At 36.4% G+C, this 7,556-nt stretch overlaps 1 long non-coding RNA gene across 1 annotated transcript; it reads right to left on the bottom strand.

The window, feature by feature from the left end:
- Positions 1-1,473: 1,473 nt before the first annotated feature.
- Positions 1,474-4,944, bottom strand: LOC107214727. Its single transcript, XR_004500112.1, has 2 exons — positions 4,865-4,944; positions 1,474-1,974 (listed from the first exon to the last, which is right to left on the bottom strand). It is a non-coding gene; the product is annotated as an uncharacterized LOC107214727 (long non-coding RNA).
- Positions 4,945-7,556: the final 2,612 nt, after the last annotated feature.

Genomic DNA, 7,556 nt, shown 5'->3' on the forward strand with positions numbered 1-7,556 from the left:
TCAACAACCCAAACAGCAAACCTAATTTTGTCAAATGCTTAGAGATGCACTGTTTAAGTTGATGTTATCTCTCTCTTTTTCTTTTTTTCCTTTATTTAAAGGAGGGAGAATCTTTGCTGAAAAACTCTTTGCTTTAAAAGAAAAGTACTAAGAGAGTTACCCTTTCTTTAAAACAAGTAAAAACTTGTTTTTCATGTTTTACGTAGAAAAGTTATTTCTATACTTGATTTATTTGTTCTCATAGTGAGAAAAAAATCATTTAGATAGCAACTTTAATGTGCTTCAGTAATTTCTATGAAAGTTTTAAATAAGGAAATAAATTTAGATAAAATGAAAATAAACCTGTAACTTTATACATTTCTATCTGTTGAAGTCTCTCCAAAGTCATTTTTACTCTTAAAAACGTACAGAGTCCTTATTGTGGTTTAAGCCTTATATGATTTTAATCTACCTTACCTATGACTGTGTCCATTCATAAATGCCCCACTTTGCACATTCTTTCAGATTTTATTCTCTTTCAGGTCAATGGAGGTTATGTGTCCTTTTGCCAAGGATTAGTTTAAAAATGTGTGAAGAAGGTCCCTTTTGAGAAGTTTTGAAGTATTAGACTGCTTCTTTTCTGTTTTTTGGTTATATTAACCACCTGTGCAGATTTCAGAGTCATTGCAGATAGTTCAACCTCTGACAGTTCAGCTGTGGTTTTGGATACTTTATTGTGGACCTGAATCTCCAATAGGTAAGTACTACCTGGGATATGAGGTTTTGTGGCCTCTCCATGGTAACTCAAATACGGTTTTCCTTTAGTACATTCCTGTGAATTTCTGTTTGAATACCATGTGTGAGGGAATTTTGGCAGAATAGAAATGGCCTGCCTAAAATGAAGGGGGACATTTAGGGGGTCTGCAGAGTGCATGTCACTGATTCAAAGGATCATCTCAAAGATCAGTCTGCAGCTGAGTTTCACAGCTACCTCATATCACACTGCTGGAAACCAGCTTACACATTCTTGACTCATGCACGTGCCAGAAAACACCAGCATCAGCTGCCTTCTCCAGATCCTGCCCTTTTGATGGGAGCAAACTCCACTGACAGATCTACTCTCCAGAACTAGAAATCTGCCCAGCAGGTGCATCCTCCTACCATCCTATCTGCTGTCAGCCACAAGGGGACTGGTTCCCTTCCTCTCTGAGTATAGTGGAACAGGGACCACATTTCCCAAATTAGACTTTTTGTCTCCAAAAAGCACATAGCAAAATAGATACATGAAGCAATTAAAGAAGAAAATTCTGAAAGATGGGTGTTTTAATGCTTTGTGTGGAATGTGTAAAAATGGAATAAATCAAGAAGCTGAAATGCATCCCTACTCCAGTGTTATAATTTTGCAGGAATTTTCATCTGTCAACCTGTTCTGTAATTTGACAGTCAAAATGCTCATGGTTACCTATAAAACTCAAACAACAATGATATTCTGGGAAATCTTAATAAATGTTATTTTAATTAAAAAAGATTTCCACTCTTTTCTGTGGGCTAATTAAATTGAAGGAAAGCTCTGACAATTCTGACAAAATATGTATATGCAAATATAACAGAAGGTAAATACAGATTTGAAAAACTAAAATCATACCACAACAAGAAAATTAGATAGATCATTGTTGCCAAATTTTCTTATTTAAAATAAGTCATTAGCAATATATAACAGATACTCAAACATATGTGAAACATTTAAAATAAATACAAGTCATCCAAAGATTATACAAACATTGAAACACATTCACAAGTAAGTATAGTGCAGGATGTTTCAAAACTGAGGAATTCCTTTTGTTCTGGATTCAAAATTAGTTTTTAAAACAATTGGTACTTACATTAATTGAATTAATAGTAATATAGTTAATATTTTGGAAGAGAATAGTTAACCTTTCATGGAAATGCTCTGGAACTTGCAAATCCTAAAAGCACATGGAAGCACTTCAGGCCCTAAAACAGTAAAGAGAAACACGTCAATGCTACTGTAAAGAAGCACGTTGAGGAGGATGGACAGCAAGCTGCCTGGCTTATCCTGACACCAACTTCTGGCCTTGTCTGGCAAGGTCAGCAGTGACAGCACAGCTTGATCACCCCTGGTGGATCTAACTGGAATAATTTAAGAAAACTGGATGCTATTAATGGTCTGCAGAGCACAACATGATCCAAATCTGCAAACTCAAATATTTCACCTTAAAATGCCCAGAGATGAAATCTGGGATAAATTGTTGCCCTGAACTGGATTGGGGAGCACTCATCTATTCTGATCTGGTGATACACAAAGGAATGTATAATCACTGGGACATAATAGTAGGACAATAAAGAAATTCCATCCTAAGTTGTCAGCAGAAATTTTTATTGCCATACAGACATTTTTGCTGACAAACTGTAGGGTTTAAGAGGAGTTCCTCATGCTCTTCCCTGGGTGTTTCCTGGAGTAGCATTTGTGTTTTCTTTCTGGGCTCTGCCAATAAACTGCAGTGCTCACCTCACCCATCATGCTGTGGCCATTCTAAGGCTGCAGGCTTAGATGAACCTACAGTTTATCCCAATTAATAAAGCATGTAAATGTAGGATAAGGAATTGACAGCCAATTTTTTATTTATATCACCTAACCTTGATTTGTCCTTTAAAAGGTCTCTGCAAAATCACTGGAATAAATTATGTTTACTGTGGTCTGTGCTGCATGATATTATGATTTTTTCAATGGTAAATAACTTAGGCAATGCTACTGACAGAACAGACAGACATATTTTGTGTTTCTACCATACTGGGATACGTAGAAGGAATTTTGAGAAACTGACACTAATTGCTTCTATTGCATGTGTTTCTTAATATATTGAATTATTTTTCCATTAACCCCACAGGGATCCTATTTTATGAGTCATCAATGGCCAGGAAATCTCATTTCTAAAGGACTAGAGACAGTGTTGCTGAAGACATCCAAGAGTGTGTCAGATCCTTTCCTAATGGAGAGCAGATGCTCCCACAATAAAAGGACAGACAAAACAGAATTAAGGACAGCCTGGTGTGAGGGGAGAAGATAATTCCCTGCTTCTCATTTACGTAGTACTAAATAGGGTTTGTGTTCTACATTTTGTTTATTTTTGATGGTTCCTTGGTGACTTGACACTAAGTGGAACTACCTAAGCTTGGTAAACAAGTGAAAATTTAAAGTATGAGCTTTTATTGCAGTTACTTAAAGAATCCCCTTGATGCTGCTGAGAAAATTCCTCAATTAGACCTGTTCTCTGGACTGTGGTCAAGCTATGGGTAGAAAGCCATAATCTTCAGGCCTGGGCTCCTTGGGAAGGAGATCATTGTTGATCATCATCCACATTTTCCACTTTTTTCCTCTTGAGATTCAATTGCATTTTTGTACAAAATCTTTAGCTAAATGTGATGTTTTGCTAACTGAGTGGATTTGAAACTTTGGGCTTCAAAACCTCCTGTCTGAGACTTTTTTAATTCCTCCTTCCCTAAGTTGCCCCCTCATGGTAATAAAGATGTTCCTCCTTTCAGAGAAAAAGTAGAAGCTGATTAGATTCACCTTTAAATTCCAGTCACTTCACTTGTGCACCAAGGATGGGGTAAAATTCCAACAGACATATTTAGTGGGTGATTTGGATCCCAGGATCCAGCAACCATCCTCCTTTCTCCCTCCTCTCACTGAAAATAGGAGGAACCACATGGCACAGGACTGTGCTGTGCCCAAGACACAGATGCAAATTTGATGGCAGAAACTCACAGACCATTTGGGGTTGGACTTCTTGTTCCATCACTTACATGGCCACGCTGGTTACCCAATATCTCTTCCACTGTTTTTTTTATCACCTTCCTCCTCTCCCTGTTTATAAATGGGTGTACATTCCAGGGAGATTCAAAGAGCAGTGGCTCAGTGCAGAAAGTGGAAGTTTTCACACCCAGCAAAGAGACAGGGATATGAACATGTTGTCCAGAATACATCCACAGTTATTACTAATAATTGGGTTTAAAACCAGAACTCTGTTTATTACAACAAATCCATTTTTGTTCTTTCCAAGGACCATAGATGGCAGCTATAGAATGTTCATCAGAAAACTAATTAACCTGCTCATCCACAAAAACTCCTCACATATTTTTGCACATCTTTAAGGGAAGGAGAATAAAACTATGTATAAATTATCAGCTTCATTAACAGAAGAGTAATTCTTCCATAATGAGCAAAAAAAAATAAAATTATTTTTTCATTTGGCCAGCCAAAAAGAGTCTATACTCTCCTTAACCCTCTCATGCCACAAGCCTGAGGGTTTTCCCAACACAAAAGACACTAATTCCACCCCAATGGAAAATGTACCATCTCACTGTATTTAAACTGACTTAAACTTCAGAAAAGAGGATTTAGGTTGCACATGAGAACAAACTCTCAAATCTATACATGGGAGAGACCTGCTCAGGAGGCTGTGACCTTTCTAACATGGGTACTTGCTAAAATAAACTAGGAATGCCTGTCAGAAATCACACAGGAACAGCAGATCCTTCTTCAGCAGGGAGAATTAATTAACTTTCCCAGCTCCCTTCCAGATCAATTTTCTAAGATTTTCTTTTTTTTTTTAAACTGTTATATTTTGCTAGGTTACTTACAATATAGCTCTTTGCCATGAGGAAAAAAAAGATAATTTTCCCAAAACTTTTAGGATATTGAAATAGTTTCTCTAACTGTGAAAACCCCAAGGAGACAACAAACCCCAGACAATTCTGGAAAGAGAAGTATTAACTTAGTTTGGGTTGTGGGGGGATTGTAAAGTGCAAAGAGAGCTCAGGAAAAGGCAGGTTAGTATTTACTCATTTTGTGTGTTATTACCTTCAGCCAACTATTGAATGCATACTTGGTGATCCTTGTGGGTTCTTTCCAACTCAGGATATTCTATCATGGAAGCATCTGGAAGAAAGAACATGTGACTGCTTTTGTGAAGACATTTATCTCTTTAATCCTTTCTTCTGTTTCTACCTTACACTGGACTATGAAACAAACTCAAGCAATTCTTAAAGTCTGCTCTAAAGTCTATTCTAAAGTCGCTGATCAATGGGTAGCTTGATCAATGTAGACTTGAGGGGTTGATTCCTTTTCCTGATCGAAACAGTTTAAAAATCTGAGAAGCAGGGCTGAGAGAAGAGTATAAACACCCTAAAATACATGTGGCAAAGGCCATACTTTGTAAAAAATGGAGTCTGAGGTTACATATTAGAGAAAATTTTCTTTAATTTGTAATTTCTCTAATTTAGAGGTTTTTGAATTTGGCAATAATAGATCCTACCTGACAACGAGGTGGTAGACAAATGGCCTTTTCAAATCCCTTCTAGCAGTACTTTTTTAATACTCTGGATTTACTGGCTAACTAGCTACTATTCCCTGTGGAGCAAATGTATTTATACATTGAATTATACTTTAATCTTGGATGCTAAACCAGTTTAAAGTAAATGGAAAGGTGCTTGCTAAAAAGGTTTGGCCACTACTGCAGGTTTTTCTCTCACTAACAATAAAAGAAATATATTGCTATACAATCGATATTGTAAGCTAAATAAATTAGCTACTAAAACTTGGGCATAATTAAGCAATGGGCCCTGCTGGTGATGTCTATGCTAAGAAACAATTGATAACAAGGAGAGTTATACATGCTGAAATTTATTTATGACACATAAAATTGCAATGTCTTGATACTGTTTGGTAAAACCTTCAGAGAACTGGATGTATTTCTCTGTAAGGGCAAGGATTTTTTTCCCCTAATTCACTTAAGGTTTTCATGTTAAAAAAAAGTCTCTGATTCTTATGTTGCTTAAAGCTTTATGATTAAAATGTGGATGCCCTCAGAACATGAAATCAGAGCAGGACAACACAAAACTCTTTCCAAGTTACTCATGACAAAGGAATGGCAGGTGTCATAGAAACACTGGAACTGTCAGATCAGGAGCCAGTAATGTTCTTCATCAGGCAAACTGATGGGACCTCATCCATTTTGTGCAATTTTAGTAATTTAGCAACAAGAACCATATTTTTAAAACAAAATTTGACAAAGTGCTTTTGGCTCAAAGGAGGAGAAAATAAAGATTCACAGACAATGTTTATTTATTTATTATTATTAGATGATCTTTAAGGTCCCTTCCAACCCAAGCCATTCTATGATTCTGTGATTCCATGATTTATTTATGCTGTGGAGTATAAAATTCTCTTGCAAGTCCTCATTCACTGCTTTTTTTTCTAAATAAAATAAAGGCACCAAAAAATTCTGTCTCCTTGGAAATACTTCAAAATATTTTCTGGATTTGGGGTAGTAGTGGTACCATAAATTCCCTTTGAATATAAGTGTTGGGCAGAAGAAGTACATGTCACTTAGCCCAGAAATTGAACATTTTGATTTGTCTGCTAATGTTTAAAGAGTTATGGCAGATTTTGTTAAAAATCAATGATCCAACAGCCATCTGAAGGCTGCTTCATTTTGTTCTTTCTGCAGCTGAATTGGGGATCTCTGCTAGGTCTGGAATTTCCTACCAGCATCAAGACTGGGGCACATGAGCACTGAGATGAGGCAGCCCCAGCACTGCAGCTGGACAGACTTCTGGAAGAAGAAAGCCTCTAGTTTCCAGGAGCTCCACTGTTCCCAAATTGGTTTATCCCATCTGAAGAGCACTGTAACAGAACCACTTCAGCCATCACATTTACTTGATTCTTTCTAACACAGGTGATTCAGAGTGCCAAAAAGGCTCTTTTATCAAGTATGAATGCAGTTTTGATTAAACACACCACAGATCAAATTAGAAGACAGAGCATTCCCTTCAAGTAGTACCTGTGAAAAGTTCTTTATCTTTGTGGTTAAATACATTTACAGACAGTTTATACCCTTTTTTGCTCTTGAATTAATTAAAAGAAGTTAGAGGAGAAAGTGTCTGCAGTAGTCTTCCAATACACATTCAGTAGACAAAGCTTTTATTTTATCCAACAAATGAGATTTTTTTGTATAGAAATTTGTTGTGTGATTGTTTGAAAATGAAGTGGGGAAATGAAGAAAGGCTCTTAGTTTTATCCTTAAACATTTGATACATCACCTCGTTCTACTGGACCACTGAGCTGGGTTACTTGTACTACTTGTACAAGTGGGTGCAATTATCTTATTGTTAAATCAAGCATCCATTTTCTTAAGGATTTTATTTTTTCTCTCCTTTGTGTCCTTTCTACACCCTTATCTCAAGTTATCATGGGAACAGAAGCTGTGGCAGAGGAAGAGAGCAGTGCTGATGTAACACTGAAGGTATAATACATGAAGCTTTAATGTCTAGGAGTAGCCCTTTTTAGGGGGTACCTCAGAAAAATCCAGATATAACACTAACTTTCCCAATATGTGCACTGGCACATATGTTAAATTTTCTAAATAATTGATAGAATTTACTTTAAAATTGGAATTATAGATGTTTTGTGCAAAGAAAAAGCCCTGAATTAAAAAAAATATATGAAATAAAAACTGACTTTGTGGGTTTGTGATTTTTTATTTTTTTTTCAC

The sequence above is a fragment of the Parus major genome, chromosome 2 (assembly GCF_001522545.3).
Source record: "Parus major isolate Abel chromosome 2, Parus_major1.1, whole genome shotgun sequence".
Classification (NCBI taxonomy): domain Eukaryota; kingdom Metazoa; phylum Chordata; class Aves; order Passeriformes; family Paridae; genus Parus; species Parus major.